The sequence below is a fragment of the Haemaphysalis longicornis genome, unplaced genomic scaffold (genome assembly GCF_048455015.1).
Source record: "Haemaphysalis longicornis isolate Haplotype H1 unplaced genomic scaffold, Haemaphysalis longicornis Haplotype H1 scaffold_6, whole genome shotgun sequence".
NCBI classification, from domain to species: domain Eukaryota; kingdom Metazoa; phylum Arthropoda; class Arachnida; order Ixodida; family Ixodidae; genus Haemaphysalis; species Haemaphysalis longicornis.
This window is the reverse complement of record NW_027526407.1, coordinates 109,898,808-109,920,825: the sequence shown is the minus strand read 5'-3', so window position 1 is coordinate 109,920,825 and position 22,018 is coordinate 109,898,808. Positions and strand designations below refer to the sequence as shown.

Below are 22,018 nucleotides of genomic sequence, written 5' to 3'. Positions count from 1 at the left end.
CTTGAGACACAAAGATTCAGAAATAGCTCTTCTGGCGAACGCTATTTTAGGTTTTAATAGGCTCGGTTTTTAGCGCTACGTATCAAGTGACCTTTATCTTGTAGGCGCCGATGTTGTCGTGTAGCGCGGTCTTCATTTATTTACGGGGGAGATTCGGTGACATCAGGAGTCCGGAGAACGAAGGATAGCCCTTAAGTAGCGGGCAGGTAGCGCAGAAGGCTGCTGTCTCCGAATCTCATCCGTAAATAAACTTAGCCCCTGCCGCACAACCACACAAGCATTTGCATTAATCGGTCACTCGTGTGTGATTGTGAAGGACGCAATGTTTGGGTGAAAGAACGGAGCCTTTGACAGGACGACCATACATCGGCAAGGCAAAACAGACTCCATTTTGTCGGAACTGATAGAACCCGTGTTCTCGTGCACTCGTTCGGCCGCACACCCTGCCTAAACATCTGACTCGGGCGCCCGAATGAGGGCAGGCACTCGATGAAGGATTGCCGCTGGAGCTGCTACAAGTATAAAACACCAACCAGAAATAAAGAAGCTGTTGCATACCCTACGTTTACATAGTGCAGTTCTCCACATATGATTTCCAATGAATTTGTTAGGTAGGTAAATTGCGGACGTTTGACAAGGTGAACGTCGCTTTTATTTTTGGTCAAAAATTGAAACGATTTAGTTTAGACAGCGCTAGATTTCTTTCGTGATGCAAAAAATTTTGGAGCTGATAACGAATAATGTGCTCTTTCCGGGTAGGTCGAACTCGGTCGAACTCGAACTCTAATCTCCTCTCTGGATAATTTTGTAAGAAATAGAACATTCGACTTTATGTGCCCGTTTTCATTTATGTTCTGTTTTATTTTTTTTCTCTCTCCTTTCTATTACTCTTTTTTTATCTCTCTTTCTATCTTCCTACGTGATGCAGCAATGTGTTAGCATTAAGGGGGCGCAGACCTTCGTCAAGCCCCGTATCGCAGGCTTTTTGTCTGCCCTCTGGCACCTGTATAAAATCGAAAAACTTCAAAGCCCACAAAAAACGGGGCCAAAGATGAGGGACACACACACGCGATTACTCGCAAATACCGGTTTTTTTAAAAAAGCACAAATTTATACATGAACACGAAACGGATTAAACAAACATTCCGCGGATTAGAGCGTGTTCCTTCCCGTGAAGAGAAATGGATGATTTGCTTATACACTTGTCATTATGTTCCTTGATAAAGTATGCCTATACCGATTCCCTGACAGTTTGATCATTATGCCTGTAGAGCACCTCTATGCCACCAATCAACCGGGGACACTTACATTTTTTTGCAATGAGCAGGCAAATTGGCGCCTGTTGAATTTTTTACAGTTGACGCATGCTCATTCAAACGAATGTTTAGACAGCGTCCAGTTTGGCCCACATACACAGAATTGCGTGACAAAGGGATTCTGTAAACGACGCCAATCGCACAACGAACAAAAGGCTGCGTATGGGTGACGCCACAGTCGTTCCTCTTTTTCCTAGGCAGGTCCTTGTTGTTAACAATGCGGTAGAGACTGCCCACTTTTTTTTTTTGCCGTAAACAACACCCTTAGGTCGTATCCGGACCATACCTTCTTCAAACCGTGCGCCATTTTATGGACGTACGGGACTACAGCACATTTTCTTTCATTCTTTCACGCCGGTCCTCCTCCTCCTTTGAAGATTTGCACTTTATCTGGAGCAGAAGGCCACCACACACTGCCGACAGTACAGACGGAGGGAAACCTGCCGCCTTAAGGCGAGTGATCTGCTCCGAAAAACTCCCTCCCACCAAATGCTCACACGACTACTTAACAGCCGACCCAAGACATGACATGGCTATTCCTTTTTTCACTATCTTTGAATGGCCAGATGAGTAGTTCAGCAACGGCTTCTCCGAACGCCGGTGGTAACGCCAACACAGGTGCCGATTTGAGACGTCAAGTTTTAAACCCAAAAAATGCATGCAGCCTTCAACAGGTTGCTCAAAAGTGAAGGTTAGGCCCATCCCACACTTGTCGAACCCATTCAAGATAGCGTGTAATTCAAACTTAGGTTCTTCACAGCGCACAAAAACCAAATAATCATCCACATATCTGTAGATACGGCATCCATCATCCTGAAGGCATTCGTTTATGATAACATCCTCTCTCCCAAGGAAAATACGGCTAAGTACAGGGGCTACGCACGAACCGATGCATACGCCTGCCCTTTGGAGCATGACTTGCCCTTCGAACACTATGATCGTCGACCGCAAATACATGGTAAGTCACTCCATGAAGCCACCAACAGTTACACCACTCTCAGACTGAAATTTATGCCCCTCATTGTCTTTAACAATACAAGCCTTGACACCGACCAGTAGATCTTGCTGCGGGAGCGAATAATTTAGGTTTTCAACATCAACACGTAATGCCTTGCAACCATCTAACACGCCTCTCTGCACGTCATCAACAATAGCATCAGAATTTCGCAGCTCAAAAGGATCTTGACATGCAGCTCGAGCAGCTCCTTCTTTATAAAGGCCGAGACCACAACCTCCCATGTTCCCCTTTCCGACACAATGGCGCGCAGAGGTTGGTCAGGCTTGTGCGTTTTTATCGTGAAGAACACGTCTAAGCTTAGTATTTCAGACTTATGTACCAACTGAGATATTGCGGTATTGCTTCAGTTCATGTCTAGCACACGGGCTTGTTTTCCTCGTTTTAATCTTAATCTTCAAGCCCCAGCCGTTTTGGCGGAAAGGATTGCCTTTTGTGAATGTCGTGCGCGAGTGGCTTCGTGGCATTTGCGTCATGACACTTGCCCTGATGAAGTACTGCTCATCTGTGGATGGATGCTACCCTCGGCTGCCCACTCGAGAAGACTGTGCCGACTCACGCGTGAATAGATGTGGAACGGCCCGGTTCTTCAAGGACATCCTTAGGGTTCACTGCGGCGAGGACAGGCGTGACCGGCGCGATAACGAGGTTTGGCTCCACGTCAGCACGTCCGCTAGGGAGTCCTTTTGGTCACAGGGCACATAAGGTGTTGTTGGAACTTCTTCTAGTTTATGTCCCATGAGTGTCTCTCAAACCAGCCGGCTATATCCTGTGTCAACTTAGGCATCGTTTCGATTAGTAGGCACGAGACTGGCTTAAGTGGCAATATATAGTCCGGAATTCTGCTCTTGCTCCTATTATAAAAAGCAGTGTTAGTGAGTTCATGATTCAGCTTACTGAGAACGTGAACCAACAACCACACATGACTAGGACGCAATAAGAGCATAAATGCGTTTCTTGATACCGTCGTTTTAGGGCGCAGCCCTTTGGCAGCGGTTACCTGCGCATTGCGGGAGCGGCGTCCGTATATATCCGAGTATCCGAGTGAGCGAATGCGGCAGTGACAAAAGAAAGAAAACGGAGAGGAACGTCTAGCGAAATCTGAAGTGAAATACGACACCTGCGGCTACGGTGTCATCGCTCTCACTACCTTTCCTCAAACAAGTTTCTTGTGTCAGCACCAAGGTGTGCCCTTCTCCTGACACTTTCCCCAGAAGCTCTTCCATTCTCCGCTAATCCCAACCACGCAAGGTTTGTGCGGTAGTTTCAAACACGATATGCAACAACATGCTCGCAGCTCCCATGTGCGGGGCTAATCCGAACCACGCGACATTTGCACGGGAGGTTTAAACGTGACTTGCAAAATGCTGGCTGAGAGAAGCGCCGCATTGCGAAGTAGCAGCAGAGTAGCGCACGCCGCCGTACGTTTGCTGATCACGCGAACTCTTCCTGAGACGAAGCAGAAATGCACCGTGAGCGATAAGACTGCAGCTTGCGCTGCGCAAAAATTTCCTATTAGGGAGCATAGCATCCCTCAGTGCATTTTTTACGCCCTTCCGTGTTTCTGTTTGTTTTTCGTAATCATCTTATAATCGCAATACCGCCGTTAGGTGCCGACTGCGCAACTTGCCAAAGTGGCATCGGTGGAGGCGAAGGGAAAAGTAGTTGTAAATGAGGCGCCAGCGGTGGTGAGGAGGAGCCCTGGAGTGGCGCCGAGTAAATCGATGACACCTGAACAAATGCTGAGGGGTGGGGCAGATAGAGATGTACTGTTTTGCACTAAAAAGCGCTACAATAAGAACACCTGACTGCGGCAGTTCCTTGTGGGGAAAGATGCTTCTGTTACGCACTTCGACAGCGAACAAGTCAGAAGTGCAATAAAGGCCCATCAACGCAACCACATTAGCTACTGAGACGTAGTCAAATGCGTAGTTGTAGTGTGAAAGCGCACATGTATTATTGTAACCGAACGACACCGTATGCGAGTGAATGCGGCGTACCGGGCGCCTAGCATGAAAGCAATCATAGGAAGTGCTGTGAAACCTCCAAAAAATTCGCTCGTTCTTGGGAATGGGGGTACGGTCTACTAAGTCATGTATTTTGCGTAAACACGGCCTAAAGAATGACGCACATTATCGGGTAAAAGGGACACAGCCAAACAAACTGATTTTAGGTGTGGAGTACCTTAGAACCACAAAGTGTTCGCCCACGTCCGTGCGCATAGCATTTACAATGGCAAAAAATCACACAGGCACCGGCAGGATTTCAGAGTGTGTCTGGTAGACTATACAGAGGTACTGTCAGTCGTCTTACCTATTGGACTACAAACCTGAGTTAGTACCCGTGCATCAAATAGCATACACCCTCGCCTGTAACGGCGCGGTGTACCTTAGGACAAATCACCATGTGCAAATCACCGTCAAGCGAAAATCCAGCAAAATTTGATTTGAGCCGTGACTTACAGTTTTATGTGGGGAATAATCAAGGTGAAACTCACGGCTGAAATCAAATGACGGTTGGGGCGCAAATCGGATATCACTCGGGGCACAACATGAATGTTATTTCGGGTCCCCGTACACTTCACCCTCACCATCATCCACGGAGTGGGGATGCTGCCATTTGTTTTCTTCTTGAAGGCGCCACCGGCACGACGCTAGCCAGCCTGGAACACTCGGTGTATCTTTCGCATTTACCATGGCCTCATGTTATTCAGAAATTAGCGGAAACCATCTCCCAGTTGTGCGAGACGCTCGAGGAAATGTCGCATGAATGGTCATGTAATAATTGGAAAGGCAAGTACAGGGTTACCTGACGTTCCATTTCTTGTTAGGGTATTTTATTTTTTTTTTCTGGTTGGCACCGCTTACCAACGCCGTGCTGGCAGTTGTTAATCCCGCAAGTTTTTCTTTGCGAGCGGCCACAAACACGAGAGAACTGTGGCTGCAGGGGCGGCTGGGACACAGAAATTGCCTCTTGCTCAGCCATTTAACGTTTTCAAGTAGTGAAACAATAATGCATTCAGGGTGGATGGATGGATGGATTAAGGGGTTTAACGCGCCGACGCAACACAGGCGATGAGGCGCGCCGTAGTGGAGGGCTCCGGATTAATTTTGACCACCTGGGGATCTTTATCGTGCGCCGAAATCTCGTACACACGGACGTTTTTGCTTTTCGCCTCCATCAGAAAAGCGGCCGCCGCGGCCGGGAATCGAACCCGCGACCTCGTGCTCAGCAGCGTAACGCCTTAGCCACTGAGCCACCGCGGCGGGTAATGCATTCAGGGTAAGAAATCTATAGCTCTGTCTATGTGTTTGTGTATTGTAAATATCATTACTATTCAGAGCAAAGCAAGAACAGTATTTCGGTTGCTTTTTTGACAACACAGCTGTGGGCGCTTGAACTCGGTTCATGGACGTTCACAAAACAAATACCAAAAAATAGCCGCTAACTGCTTGTTTCGCTGCAAATATCCTCGCAAGACGATAGCTTTCTCCGCCACTACAGCATCATTTATTCCTCTCTCCCCCGTTCAGCCGAGAGGCTCTTGCGCTAAAAGTTTCGTATGGGCATGTAGGCTCGCTTAGACACTTTTTCGCAGATTATTCGCACGTCACGCCTCTGGGATTGGTTCTTTTCCTACGGGTACGCCTGCCTCGTGGTATTTCACAGGCCGCCCGGGACGTGGTTCGAACTTTTTTTGGGCACACTTGAGATTAAGGCCATCGGCACGCGTGTTTCTTCAATAAAATGTCCTTCCAGTAATTTTCTTCCTTGTTCTGGGCAAACCTTTGCGCCTGAACTTGACATTTTATGACCCCTTCAGTGGTCGCTCAAAAGACAAAAACCGCCCAACCTTGCGTTTTCTTTACCAGTGTGCCATCGACGATACGGCAGGCGACCCTGATAGCAACATCTGGCAGTCGCATTGGGAAACTCACGGACTCGCGAGCGCAGGTAAACTGCAAGGTGGCGCCACTGGCGGTGCGCCCTTGAATTCGCTTTTGTGTAGTTTTTTGTACTTTATATGGTCGTGCACAATTTAAGCAACCAACTATATTTCTATTATAGAACACTACAAATATTACTAATGTAGTATTCTTCTGCTTTAGACGTGCATAATATTTTGGTTCTCGTTTCACAGTGTCGACATTGCCAGCAGATTTAGATGTTTAGGATGTCTTTGCTTATGCAAACGTATGCTTCCACAACCACCTTACTTTGACCTTGTGGCTTAATTGAGGGACAGACAAAGAGATACGGACAGACCGAAATTTTAATCATTGAAGCACCCCAAGAAAGACTACCATCTTTGAAAAATCCTCCGGCGCGCGAAATCGCACCACATTAGGCAGCTGCGTAAACTGTGTCAAGCCTCCCTCGCGTTGCTACGCTGATAAAGTGCGCCCCACCACCGATAAAAAACACTTTGTCGACACGCACCGCCCTGTACGACCTTCACCAGCGCACGGAAGATCCTAGCCTCGCTTGCCTAGCCATGAGTAATCGCACATGGAGGCACTGCTCAATTTTGAAGAACACTCTGCCCAGCCTACGTGGCGTGATCTCTCCCGTGCACGCCTTTCGCCTGTTCACGTACCTTCGCCACTGAATTTGGGAGAAGTCAACAACTTGCGGCATAGATGCCGATTTCGCGAAGCCGGCTGCCGCCGGATGTAGAGCATGCAAATGCGGTCCACGTTGGGAGAAATGTGGAAGCCTCCTGAAAAAAAAGTGCATGCCTCGCAGTCATTCAGAACTTTAACCGGCAGCTTCGCAAATCTGTATTAGGAACAACAGCCGCAAAACCATCAATTGAAGGTGGGCTCGCAATATCTGCTATTTCTCCAGCCTTGCATCACTAGTGCCAGCTGCGTCAAAGTTTATTTAGGCTTCATTTCTACATCGGTTGGAAGGTATATACGTTAAAAAGATTCGCTTACGATGTTCGCCAAACAGGCGTAAAACGCTGCCATCGAACAGATCATTTATCACACCCCTTCCTACAGGGAGGTAGACAAGCGCAAAACCCAATTGTCGTTCGGCCTTCGCTGAAAATGCGTGAAATCGATCGTCAAATGTTTAGGGGCCGAAATTGTAAAAGAAGCACAAAACCATCCGACAATTTTTCGCGAACAAAGTAAACGCATTTACTGACGACCTAACTGCACACCGTTAGGGGATCTGTGAGGTAAAAGCATACTACTCCATTCTTTCTTCATAATCGATGCGTGTATTGTCTTATCTAGAATCGTTAAATTTTCGCTATTGACACAATGTAACGCCTGTTTCTCGTACGCCAGGGTGTCCAGCGTTCTAACCAGAGCAATTCCATTGACCACCCAGTAAACGGTCAAGTGCATTAGTCTTTTCATGCTTTACCGGTCTCACTAAGTAAGATTTTGTTTTAACAATTATTTGTGAGGAGGCTGTCACCAATGATAGTTTGCTTCAAGTTCCAGTTCCACTTAGGTGCTCCTCGTTCATGACTTGGCGCCCAGGCACTTTCTGTCCGACTGCTAAAGATGGGGCAGGGAATAAGACAAACACGATAAGCTTCTTGTATTTATTAGGAGGAAGGTAGTTGCTCTTTTTGCCCACCTCTTGCAGTGATAGATTATTTGTAGATCAACGGATGCAAACTTTAGCTCCCATTTACATGACGGCTTCGTCAACAGTTCGCCTCTTCGCATCTAATAATTAATTATATCCAGCACACTGAGCCACATTCGACGGTAAGATGGATACAATCTTCAAAAACCGGTGCTTACCTGTCAGCCTCGGGAAGCAAAACAACTTCAAAGTGTTCCTGTTTCCCGTCGGCCTCCACTCAGCTTCTCAATGGAAATTTTCAACGTATTTTTGTTTCTGCATCTTGCAGGTAGCTGCCGTTTAGAGTTAAATATGACAAAAAGCAGAATTTTCGAACCCATGTCCTTGCTTCAATAAACTTCGGTGGCGCCGAACACCGAAGTGTATGCTTCAACAAAGCCAACAAGATGAGGATGGACAGCATGTGCCGGGACATCAAGTAATTGTACAGCACAGAGGACAGCAAAAACACTCGTGACGCAGCGTTTCGGATGCGTAATTTTGCTGGCAGTCAGACAATGGCGAGCTGTGCCGCCGCCCTCGATAGGTGCAGAGAAACCTTGGGGGAAAGTGAAATGGGCGGCCCGCCACACATTTACGAAGCTTGGTGCGCCGCTTTCTAAACTAAAATGCGCAAGCGTCGCCGAGCAAAGCACATACTACTCGAAGCATTTTTACTGCACTGGGACACAAGCTAAAACGTCTTGTATAGCTTTAGGCCAGGAAGATGTACATGGGTATGAACACTCAAAACGCTACGTAAGCTAAACGTTATCTGATAGAAAACAGGACTAGAGTTCTACCGAAAAAGAGTGCATATGCCCAGTATTCCTTGCGGTGAAAGATTTCTATTATTTTACGAGTTCCGGATGAGTTTCTATTACCAATTATCCACCGATCAACTCGTTCAAGCAGATCTAAAATAATAACAGGAGATGGGTCCGTTGGACCTTGAGCTTGTAATCCCATCTGGTTACGGTAAAACAAAGAAGCACATTCGTACACGTGAATTCTGATGGTTTCAGCAGTGCTTTGTCTTCATCGCCGTAAGGTCGCAATAATGCCGCGGTATCATGTTTCTGAATGCGGTGCTCTTCTTATTGCGTGTGACATGTTCTTATTGGTGGCCAGTTCAGTTTTCCTTAGAAAGGTACTGAGACACTGCGCACATGTTTTGCCCGGGCCACACTTTATTGTTGTTTCTAGCACTAGTGGGGGCTTGCTTTCTTGCCATCCAGAATCCTGGCTTTCAGCACGCCTGTAATCGCAATCCTGAAAGCCCTGCCATTCATAACCTCTACACACCACGTATGACGTCTCATTAGCAGGATTATCGTCAGACGCTGTGCGCTCAGCTGCAGTGCCCGAAAGAGGCCCTTCAAAGCATCAGTACCACGGCGTATTCAAGAACCGCTTTCTGTACTCCTTGTTCTTTTTTCAGGATCTCGTTTTACCCGGTGCTAAGCGCCGCCAACGGTGCCCCTGTGGTGCCCTTTCCGAAGAACATTCAACTGACTTCTAGTATAGAACCAAAAATCCAGCATTGCGCGGTGCTGCGAACTATCGCTTGACCTTGCGAACTCTCAGTGGGAACACGAACTCCTCCCATGAATTGTTCTGTCGGGATGAGCCGAAGCGTGCCTTCACTCACTCACAATCGGAAGAAAACTGGCAGAATCGTCTGCGTGAGAGCGCACGTGTTAGAACCGCCCGAGTCCACCGGCTGCGATCGGCGGCAGTTTGAGTGCCTTCAATCTGCGTATAAACAAGGACAGTCTGTCGAGAGCTTCTGCACTCGAGCGCCTTGTAAAACACGCAAAACCCGGATAGATCTTCTCGGCACACTCTTGAGCCCCGCGTGCGCGAGGGCATGATTGGCACGAGCAAAACCGAGCACCACCGCTGATATTTATCTCCCGTGTGTAGGCAAGTTTCCTGCAAGAAGTTCGGTTATTCCGTGTCCAGCTTCGACTTTCTGCGCGCGCGTGGAGCCCAGCTAGTCGCATTCTATCTATAGCCACTTTACAGTATATTTTGGAGGTTCTAGCCGAATCACTCATAGAGCCTGCAGAATAAAAAAATTCCAAGAAATGCAGAGGTATTTATTTATTTACAACTCCACATATTGGTATTCTTAAGCAAGCAGTATTAAAAATATATCCAGCGGTTATTTTTATTGATGAAAGTAATTGAGAAACAATAAACCGATGTCACAAACTTCATAGTTGAACGTTCTGGTTTACCTCCCATGGCTGACAAATGGGTCATTGTAGAAACTGTAACTGAAATTCTTCTCTCTACGCACAGCCAAGCTCATTTACTTTTTTTCGCGCTTGTTAGTTTGTAATGTCACATCCGGCGGTAAAATAATTACATACTTTGTATCTTAAACTCCTCCCCTATGGTTTGGATAAATTACGGACCACTATATTAATAAAATCACAGTGTCTTTAATATTTTCAGTGCGTAACAGACACATTAATATCTTTTTAAACATTTCCTGTGTCGAGTATTTGCATAAATACAGATTTCTCAAGACTCGGGGCCAGGAAAAACACGTTTTAATGTAAACTGCTCTGTTTTTAGATGTTCTGCGACATTCAAAGTAAATGTCATTCGTGCGTATGACATTATGATAAGTGTAAAATTTTTTGCAACCTACCAATGTAACACTTATAATACTCTCTCAGAAATGCAACACTTCCTATACTGATGTACACAGCATTTTCAGTTTTCTTTTACTTTCTCACAATACATTTATGAGCTGCGAAAATGGTGGGATCAAGTGAGACGCAATCGAGAGTTTGCAAAGTTTTTATACGAATAAAATTTCAACTGTATAGTCTCGTAAAGAGACAACGAGACCATTTGTTATTGGAAAATTGTACAGGACTTGTTGTAAACTTTTACGTAAGGCTTCTCTGGGCACTTGCGTATAAAAGCTTCATAGCAATCCTCGGTTGGGTCAAGAGCTCGCAGATCCCCCAGGACTCGAATCTCGCAGAGACCTTCTTGCGTGTCTGCGAATAAAGCGCCATAATCAGCGCCAAAAATACAAAGCCGTGCTACATCATGTGCAGCCTAGTTGCTGCCATACGGGTCTGTGTGACGCGGCACTTATACAAAACAGATAATGGTTTCATGACGTGCCAGAATGGTGGTCATATGTCGGAATCCGAGCACAGTTTGGTGATCAGTGAAGTGGTTATGCAGCTCTTCAAGGGCCTGGTAATAGTTTGTGAGAATGCGAATCGATGGTGGGCGCAGCCTTGTAATACTGAACGCATATTTATCCATCCCTGAACCACTCCGCTCTCTTCAAGTCTCTTAAAGTTACCATTTGTCTTTATGTTACTTTTACCATTCTCTTACCCGGAGTGGTAAGAAAACAAACGCGTGGTAAAAACTCATTAGTTGAAATTAGGAAGAAGAAATGTGTGGGCAGTGGGTGTAATCCGAAAGCAAGATGACTGTTGGTCATTCATGTTAAGGCAGTGGTTCCCTAGAGAAGGCAAGCAAGGAAGAGGGTGGCTGAAAGTTAGATGGGCAGATGAGTTCAAGTGGTATGCGAGGGTAAATTGGTCGACGTTGGCCCAGGACCGGGGTAATTGGAGTTCTAAGGGAGCGGCCTTTCTGCTGCAGTGGGAGTAGATAGGCTAACGAAAAAAAAAACATCTATCCCACTAAGGGTGCTTGTCTGTAATCTATCGAGGGGGGACGAGTTTGAAGATTGATGTGCGAAGGAGCAGTGCAGGTCCGGTCGAACTCAGGAACCCATGCCAGGGTATTTCGCAGCAACTGGTGGCGGCTACTGGTGGCGGCAAGGGGAGAGGTTGGTATCTTTAACTATATTCACGTCACCCGAAAACCTCGCTTAGAGGAGGCCTTGAAGTGCCTTTTCACGAGGCGTAGGACGCGAACGGGATATTCAGGGTTGTTTTGAAGAAACAAACTGGGGGGCGTGCCCAACGGGTATTGGGGAGGTGGAGCGGACGGACGTACAGGAAGTGTGCGTGCATCCCAGAAACAAAGCGCAGTCTCTTGCATTGTTGGGGACCGCCGAAACGTGTTTTTGTACGGCTTCAGCGAGTAGCTTTCCTATTAAGAGACAGAAACAGCCCGCTTAAGAGTGTCAAGAAAAACATGCCTTTGAAAAGCAGTGATCGTACGAAGCGTGGTCCGCTAAAAAACAGCTAAGGGCTTTTTGTGTTTCGGAGAGAGGTGTTAAGCGGGGAGCCATTCGTAGTACGGCCGACAAATACTGCCTTGAGAGTGTGAGACACGCCGATTTGTTAGCGCCGCCAAAAATGTTAGAAATGCCAGAGATTAGACGCAACTTTGTTTTCTGGTTTTTGCGAAGCTGCGTTACTCATTGCCGAGCCCTGTTGTGGCTAGCAAGGGGAACACCTAGCAGACGAATATGGCCGCATTTTGAGGCTGGCGTGTCGCCTGTGTTTCACTGGTGTAGGTAGTATGATTCTGGCACCTGAAATCTGGCATCCAAATCTGGCACTCGAAATTCGGATCTGGCACCCGAAATTCGGTCTTTTCGGGTGCCAGATCAAGGCCGAGAGTTGGCAGTGTGGTTGAGAGGCTTTTTGCTGCCGTCGGCAATTCGATAACCATGTCATCACTGGATTCATACACAGGCTTTAATCCACTATGAGGTATTCAGCGTAGATAGACAAACGCGCCGAAGTGTCCTTTTTGAGGTTGCGGGTGACATGTGCCTTGGCCAACGTGAGGAGAACAGGGTTCAAAGACAAAAAAAAAACTACGGAACACCGCTATCCAGACAAAGGGTTCTTGTGCTCCAACCTGAATTCGTGCTGTGAAAAAAATTGCTTCATTTTTATCGAAATCGCGGACATAATTTTGGCCATCGCCTTCGGAAGGCCACAGCGAGCTCTTCGAGTATCGCCGTTTGTCTAACATTGTCATATATCTTCGCACGTTAGTAGTGAGGACGTAATCCGAACTGCTAGCCCATGATGTGCTATCGAGAACTCGTCGGAGCAGCCAAAGGCTGTCATGTTTGCTTCAGTGAGGAGGGAATGCGGTGTGTGATGAGTGGCACGACGGACGCGCGTATTTCAAGTAATACTGAACGCGTTTGTTGATTCTGCAATTATAGGTTCCCAGATTGTCGGGGTAAGTGAACTTGTCCTAAGGTTACTAAGCACAAAGGTCATTGGCTTGGTCATTGGGAGAACTATGTTATTATTGAGGTCATCGGGAACGTCACCCGAGGAGCAGTGAGTATTTTTCTTAGACTCATTAAAGTTCATCATAGACTTAGTAAAGTGGACTCATGAAACTTGCGCGGGTGCTGTCATGTTACAACAAGGAAAGGGGCAGAATCACGGTGGCGATGTTAAAGAGCTGCCTGAAATTCCGCATAGTGAATTGGGCGTCGAGATTGGTATCCATGTCCGGAACCATGATGGTCGGCTGCGGAGTGTGGTGTAAAATAGAGGCGTGAGGGAAAAACGTCGTAAAAAGGCGATGTTCAACGTCCTCTTGCATGTGTCCGAGAGAGGGAAATGACCAACGATGGTTTTCGCGGGCTCTTGCTGGACAGGCTCCAGATTGTGCTACAGAGTTTCGAAATGCCTTGTTATTTACAAAGCTTTTCCCATAGATTACAAAAATCATCAATGGAAATTGATCGTTGGAATTCCCGGAGGTTTTGGTATTGGCGATAAATCCGCATTACGCCTTTCTGACATTTACAATTCGCTGCGAGCAATTTGAAGTGCTGGCGGCACAACGAATAGGCAAAACCAATCTAGCTGTTCTAACATTCGCCTCTCCTACGACCCCACACGTTGTCAACAATACAAGGCTAAAGTTCAGGTGTGGCCTTAGCCCAAGCAAATTGTTTGCTCCGCGTGCCCCGACATCATACCCATGGCGAAGTACTGGCCGCATTATCTTGTGTATCGCAAATATGGGCGCGAACATACCAAAGCTCAACCCTGCTAGCTAACACTTTACTGCGTGGCTATTAGGCACGGTGGTCATCTAGCAGTGGAATCGGCGTGTCTGGCCCGCACTGCCTCCTTCATCCGCACCAATTCGAAAGTGCAAGATGGCGTGTTCTGGCATCATCGTGAGCGCTGAAAGGGCACCCCGAGTGCCAACGCCGTACACGCCGTGTCCTCACCTGATGCCGTTACAGTCGAGCATTCACTTCACGTTTCCAAACAAGCGACCTCATTTTACAGAGTGTAACGTCCTAACTTCCTTCCGCCGCACTGGACTCTACCAGCTCCGCGAGGGGAACGCGCAGCTCAAGGGTTAACTGGAGGCCTCCAACCTGGAGTCTCACACCGTGCCCTTCTAAGCAGCCTGCTATATTTCAGCCACATCCGAATAACAGAAGATTCTTATCAGCCGCCTCTACGTCCAAGATTTCACCAGAAATGTTGGGCATGAGTAATCCACTTCCCTCGATGCCCAAACAAAGGAAAAGCCGCATCAGTAGCGTGAAGCGTATCCCACATTGCACTAACCGACTAACACGAACGATATCACGGAGATTCTAAAAGAGGTACGTGCTGACATGCAGCCAGACCGGCGCGCTCGGATGGCTAACATAAATAAGCTCCGTACTTTCTTACAACAATATGGTAAACAAACTGCGGCCATGCTGAAATATATCAAAACCCTTCCCGCTGTGAAATCTTACCGCCGGCCTGCACGTAGCCCCTCCTGCCGGCGGACTGGGTTGTGTCGGTCGGTTTCGGCTGTCCTGCTTTGGTCCGTCGCAATGGCAGGAGTCAGTGGTGTGCCAGGCCCACTGTATTGGGTATTCGACGCCCATGGGAGCTTGAGCAACTCCAAGGCACTCTGAGGGCAAGTGCCTTCCAAGAGCACTGATGCGTGATGCGGACGCAGGCCCGGACAGCCTGGGTGGCTACCGAGGTTGGCGCTTGGAATGGTAATTCGATCAAAATTTGCGGTCGCAAATTTCTCTGGATTAACTATGACTCTCTTTGGCCGGGGGCGGTAACGCGTTCCTGTAATCCAGTGTGGTGGAGGCCGGGGGGTCAATGTTGCGAAGTGCAACTGCACCAAGCGGTACAGTTTGTGTTATAGTGGCGCACGGTTGCTGAGGCAATGTGAGCGCTACTATAAGGCCGGGGGAGTGGCGAGCCCCTGTAACCGCAGTTAGGAAGGGGCCTGTAAACACGAACCGATCTGCTCGCCGAGGGAGGTGACAAGCCCTTGTAACCCAAGTCATAGGGGTACATGCGGTACAGTTCGTTTTATCGTGCCATGCTGAAGTATGGGTACACACAATGAGGCCGGGGGTGTAGCGAGCCTCTGTAACCGGAGCATGGAAGGGGCCTTTAATGCAAACTGGTCTGCTGACCGAGGGAACTTGATGAGCCCTTGTAACCTTTAGTCTTGGGGGCGAGACTGCAGAGCCACTGGGAGTTCTTCAGAGGATCCCTTGTATCCCGAATGATGGTATTTGTGGAGCAACTATGACTCTCTTGGCTAGGGGAAGTAGCGAGCCCCTGTAATCCAGTGTGGGAGAAGGCCAAAGGCTGGGGGTGGTAACGCACCTGTAATCCAGCGTGAGAGGAAGCCAGCGGGTCAATGTTGTGACGTAAGCACTGCGCTCAAGCGGTACAGTTCGCACGTAGTGTTGGTGTACCATTGCTGAAGCAATGGGTAGACCACTACCGAGCCGGGGGCGTGCACACCCCTGTAACCATAGCTTGGGGCTCGTTCTGTTGAACTTGCGAACTGGTCTGCAGGCCGGGGGTTGTGACAAACCCTTGTAACCTAATGTCATAGGGGCCAGGGCGTGGAAGTAAGATAATTCCACGGGGCCTCCTCGAGGAATCGGGGAGGCCTCACAATCCCTGCCCAGGGAGCGTGCAAAACGGCCGCCACAGCGGAGGTTCTTGGTCAACTGGAATCAGGTCCTACGCGGAGGTCGGGCGGTCGGGTGTCAGCCCGGCACTTGGCAATGCGGTTGAAGCAGGAAGACGTGTCGAGATCGATTAACTATGACTTTCTTTGGCCGGGGGAAGTAACGCACCCCTGTAATCCAGCGTGAGAGGAGGCCGGCAAGTCAAGTTGCAAAAGTAGCAAGTGCTGGCCATCGTACAGTCGTTTGTATTGGGAATACCGATTAAATTCGGGAAACCATTACGGGCCGGGAGACTGGCGACCCTTGTAACCGCAAGCTTTGGCGGGGCCATCGACCTGATCGCAATATGTCGGGGGGAGTGACAGACCCCTGTAACCGAACGTCAATGGGGCTAGATGTTGTACAGTCCGTATGGGGCCAAGGGGGGGGGGGGGGGGTCGCGCCCCCATGTAACCTTGCTGCGAGGGGCCTATAGACTGATCTTCTCTAGCTGAGGCGCTTGCGAACCTCGTCACCCAAATGCCACTGGGACGTACTTTCACGAGCTACTTGGTGTCCCGCACGGGGAAAACGGGGAAAGGTGATGTTAGTACACCGACCGGGGAAACTCTTCTGGCTTAGTAACGGCTAGTAGGCCCGGACCGATCTCCTCTGCCGAGCCGCTGACCCCGCGGCAATGCCAAAAGACTCTTGTTCCATTGAGCGAAAGAGTAGGCACAGAGGAGGACATAAGTACATGGCTCTCATAACCGCTCCCGTGGGAGCCTGGCGAACGTGGATTTCAGTTAACGTTCGCATACAAACTTCCGGTGTCCGGAGACCGTGAAAAGCAGGTGTTGCAAGTACCCGTGTATAGTGGAAAGCTTCACTGGTGATCCGTGAGTACCTGGTGCGGGGCCGTCAGTCAAGGACGTTAGAACGCATCGGCCGCTCAGCTGGGGGTCGGGAGGGGGCCCGTCCGTCGCCACCAAATAGGGTACTTCCTGTCTCCGACGGTTGGGGTCCAGTAATCGGACCATATGGGTGAGCGGTAACGCGTGGCAGGCACCGCATATTTGGCAATTGGCACTGTCTGATCCCCTCGCTGAGCAATCAGTCTTAGAAGAGAGTCAGACAAAAGGATTGGAGCAAAATTGCTCCCCCCAGTCCCACCCTTCTTCCCATAACCCATCCCGATGCCCAAGTTCCCGTTCCCAGCAACCCACCCTAACCGGCTTTTTCCTAGGGGGGACAAGGAAGGTCCTCCCGGGCTCGTCCCCCTGGCGGTGGGTCGCAAGACAGCTTTTCTCGTTAATTTCTCTCCACCTTCGGGTGGACAAAATTCTCTTTGCCGGTTGGCCCTTTTTTTGTACTGTTGCAATTGGGTAATACCGGTTATACTAAGGTGGTGCCGGGGAGCTATTGAAAGCTCCATTTACTCGATGTTGCGAATGATGTTGATCGAGAACCTAGAAAGACTACAGTACTTCCGGTCTTGGAGAATGAACTAGTCACTTTGCGTTTTACAATAGAACTGCCATAGTTTTAATCAATCGGCTACTATCCTTTTCTGCCTGATATCAATAATAAAAATTGTGCGCTCTTCTTGGAGTTGGTTAGAACCCTTAGCGCTTTGTTTTTATATACTCCGAACTTTTTAAAATTTCTAAACGCGTGGAAGTGTTCGCATTATTTTACAATTATATTCCGGGTTCTTCTTCAAGCAGGGTTGATACTTTTTAGGTATAGGCTTGGAAGAGTTGTGTTGGATTCTCTGTGTTGTTCTAATTGGTGAAACCCGAGGCTCCTTGCAGGACATTGATGTTTCAGGGCTTCTCCGGGTTTTTTCTAAATAATGCTATTGTACAGCTGTAAATTTAAAAGCTTTGACATCATCATTTTTCTTATATTGACAGTAATAGAGGTAACCGGAACAAACCATTTCTGCCCCTAATCTGGCGGCAACAGAGGTGTGAACATTCGAAACAAGAACAATTGTAAGGCGAAAACGTCGATCTGCGGGGCAGGGGAGAGGCTACACCGAATAATAAAGAGAATAGCTAAGGCTAGCATGAGCACCCTGAGAAAACTGAGGCCGAGGCATTCGTCGGTTGTGTGGGTCAGGTAAGGGTTATTTTTTCATATGCATTGCGGCCATTTCCGTGATCTCCAATGCGTTAAAGTGCAAAGTTGAACCGACTGAAAAAAGACTACATGTACACAAACAAATAACAAAATAAATATGCAATGCGTAATTAGCAGAATACATTCGAAGTGTCACTTATTCTCATTACCGCGCTTCATATACAATGAACCGTTCTGCATCAAAACAATCGAGTGATTTAACCAATTCGGCAACAAGACACGTTACAGAGAAGAGGACCGCAACATTGGTTTTTATACATTCGGTATAGTTATGATTCCATATATTTTTAATGCAAACATTTACGGAAGAAAATTACTCCAGCCATCTAACACTGCGTCAAAAACGCCTGCTCGTGTCTGATAATTTTCTCTACGCAGAAATCAGACATGCGAGAAAAAAATGACAGGTGGTTTTCGCGGTGGCGAGAACTGTTTACTTCTTTAAAAATTTCGGCTTCATGCTAAACTACATAAACGTTTTGATTGTCCCAAATGTTTTATCCCGTGCAAGCTTATGAATTATGTCGCCACTATTTAGGACAATTTAAATATTACGAATTTTATGAAAGGTCGGCATGTTAGTCTTGTAAAAATAAAGCCCGATAACATACACCTTTGCGTAAACTGAAAAGATGAGAAACATAAACGTTGTATTCAAGAATGACTACTTGTGCTTGCGTATTATCGTCATCCGGCTCGCAAATGGAATGCTTAATGGGAACGTAGATACCATCAAACAAAAGGCAGTCTAGTTTTGATCGCAGACAACTTCAACCAGCATATGTCTTAAACTTCTTGTCTTCGGTACGCAGTTTTTTTTAGCGGCAGCCTGTGTCTTTGGAGGAAAAACAGAATTTCTACAAATGTACAGCCTGGGTACAGTAGCGGCACGCAATGGCTCATGTTGGGTCATTGCAGAAATTTCAGCTTTATTTTACTATGTACGTGCTCCTAAATCAACATTTTTACGCAATACTCGTGCGGAAACTCATAGGATTGCATTTGGCCCCATGTTTAACGTCTACACAAAAAAGGCGATATCCAGAAAACACAACTTTCGGTTCAATCGGAACCGCTTACCATTAAAATAATCGGTAAAAAATACTCCACAGTCTCGGTCCTCGTTTATATATACCATCTCCTCTTCGGCGTAGAGCATATCTGGGGTATAAATAAGAAAAAGTTGGGTAGTAAATGAAGAAAAGTACTATGGCTAATACAAAATTAATTTTTTTTATCTACACTAAAGGGTTCAACGACTGGCTGTACAACGTTGTCAGACAACAAGCAATCGTGGCATAATACATAAAACAACACACACAGGATTATTTAGGGCGACATTTATGGACGAACCACTCACAGATAGCCGTCCACGCGGAACTTCTCGAAGTACAACTTTCCCATAACAATGTCATGCTTTTTTTTAAAACTCTACCACGTATACGCCGCAGAAAAGCACGCTGTCAGTTTGTGCTGGTCAGCCATTTAGCAGCATTCAATAAAATGCAACCCCCGCATTTTTTATTGAGAAAAGGCCACTGTCTTACTACGAAAGTAAAATTCAATGTTCCTTACTTCTGCAAGAAAGCAGTTTGTATTGCTGATATTACTCGATATTCTTCGTTCATATTTGTTATAAACGAGAAGAGAAACAGATTTTTTTAAAGGAGTCTGGATAGTTGTTGAGTAAACTCTGAAGCATCGAGATTCTTGCAAGGCCGTTAGGACGGATTGTGCAAGCTAAAATATGACATTTTGCCTTTTGATTGAAATAAGCCGTAATTCAGGTTTGTTATACTCCTTAGGTACATGTTGATCGCTGCAGATGGCCATCTTAGGGATTTCTCACTTGTATGTTTTAAGTATGTTTGTGTTTTATCTAACTCACTGAGAAGAGCATTCACTTTTCCGTGCACAAAACAAAGCAAAATGCAACACCTTATGAGTGAACCTGCTTCTTATGACGAACAGCGGCTAGATTTGTGATTGCATTACCGAGAGCCTGAAATACCATAGCCAATAAAACTGGATGTTCACATGAAGAAAGAGAAGCATGTCATCATCGTAAGTCCTTCGACTATGCAATTTAAAACAGAAACACTGAGGTACTTTTCGCTTCAAACATATACCTTTGTCATGTAGGCTTGCAGACACTTATAGTATCTTGGCATGTATCTGGGTAAGACTCTTTTGTTTGTAGAACGATCAACGTATTTCTGTCTGTTATTATTTAGCTATGAGAAACAATTGCTTAAACGCATCTACACTGAAAGCAAGGAATGTTCAGTCTACAGTGTACCTCCAGTTCTCCCGAGAAATCCAACAGCTAAATAAAGTGACAGCACACGTAGTTACCATAATTTTTGTTCCTAAATCCATTTCATGCTCTGTTTCAAAGAAAGAAATACTTTGCTATTATACTTAAGATGCAGCTGCCACAAGCGGCATTCGCGATTCCGCCTCTTTGAGTAATTGCCATATTACTGCGCATAGGCGGTAGGTTAAAGTAACGTCTCGCTGTAGTCAATCGTATCATAAAATCTTCACAGTAATAACGGGCTTTTTTGGGGCAAAACCAAAATAAATTGCTGGTTCTGTGAATTGAAAAAAAAAATTACACCATCTTCCCACGTGGGAAACCTGAGGGGATGCAAAGCCGTGGAGTAGTAGCGTGTTAATTGGTTGTTAGAGTAAAGACACGTGTAGTAGCGTAATAAATGTCTTCTTTATTTATCGGGAAGTGGGGAATGTTTTGCGGGTTCTCGTTCTCCAAAAGAGGAATCCGCTGTTCGACGCTGGCGTTTTGAAGCGTTGACACGTTGCCGAACGCCATCTGTATCAGGTACTCGCCGCTGGCGTTTCAAAGCGGCTTCTCGTTCTCTAAGCGAGGAATGCGCGGCTGAACGCTGCCGTTTACGTTCGGCGTCACGAGCTCTCCTCCGTGCAGCCTTGTATTCGGAGATGCTCGTGGTTCTGACAGTGTTCTGGCTGGCGCTAGTTGAAGGCGTGCCAGCCAGTTCGCTGACGGAATCGTTGGCGTCCATTTACAGTCATCAGACGGCGCAGTACTGAAGAAGCAACTGAGCGGAGCGGGGAGTCGTTTATTTGCAGAGAAGAGGGAGTGTAGAGGAGGAGCAGTGCGCATGCGCGTGATTGTACTGCTGGTGTGCAGAGGTAAGAGGAGGAGCAGCGCGCGCTAGTTCACAGGTGGTGTGTAGAGAAAGAGGGGAGAGGGAGCGGCGTTATCCCAGCGTTTGTGGAGAGGAGGAGAGGTGCGGACGCCGAACTATGGAGGGTTTACTAAGAGATGCTTTGCATCTAAAAAAAATTCACCCGCATTTCCCCGAAGGGGAGCATGGGGAAGTGCGAATGCACGGGTGATGCGAAGGAACTCTTCTTGGCCAATCGCCCTAAGTGGGTATGTGGTGGGGTCGCTTTCGCACTTAAAACTCTTCTTGGCCAATCGCCCTAAGTGGGTATGTGGTGCAGACGGACGGACGGCGGTGGACGAGTGATTCAGGGTCGCTTAAGAAGTGCATTCGCACTATTTCCCGTAGGAAGTGCTTAGTATCACGAAGATATGCCGAATGGGTTGCGAAGGAACTCTTCTTGGCCAATCGCCCTAAGTGGGTATGTGGTGGGGTCACTTTCGCACTTAAAAACTCTTCTTGGCCAATCGCCCTAAGTGGGTATGTGGTTCGGACGGACGGACGGCGGTGGACGCGTGATTCAGGGTCGCTTAAGAAGTGCATTCGCACTTAAAAAGCGTTGCTTGCCATCAGCGTGCAGAACTAGGATATCTTCCCGCAGGTGTAACTATTGCGCTCTTTGTACCAATGTTATTTTGTGTATTTGGTGTTAGACGAGTGTTTTAAATGGCAGAGCACTCCGGGGAACTTTTTGCTACCTGAAGAAACACGCGAAACTTTGATTGGAGCTTAAGTGTGGGTTAATATTCTTGTGTACATCGGTGGATTGTTATAAAATGTGTATAGAGTTAGCGGCTTACTGCTTACTCCTTTTCTACTGTATGTTTCCTGGGTGCTACGCTTACTGTTGGTCGTTTTTTATAAGCGATAGGTAAAA

General features: G+C 47.2%; 1 long non-coding RNA gene across 1 annotated transcript in view; it reads right to left on the bottom strand.

Annotated features, from left to right (window-relative positions):
• Window positions 1-10,716: 10,716 nt before the first annotated feature.
• LOC144141877 (uncharacterized) overlaps window positions 10,717-22,018 on the bottom strand; it is a 46,545-nt gene continuing 35,243 nt past the window's right edge. The window contains exons 4-5 of the long non-coding RNA XR_013316730.1: window positions 19,013-19,093; window positions 10,717-10,940 (exon numbers count right to left, since the gene is read on the bottom strand). This is a non-coding gene — a long non-coding RNA (uncharacterized LOC144141877). The remainder of the gene's footprint in view (window positions 10,941-19,012; window positions 19,094-22,018) is intronic.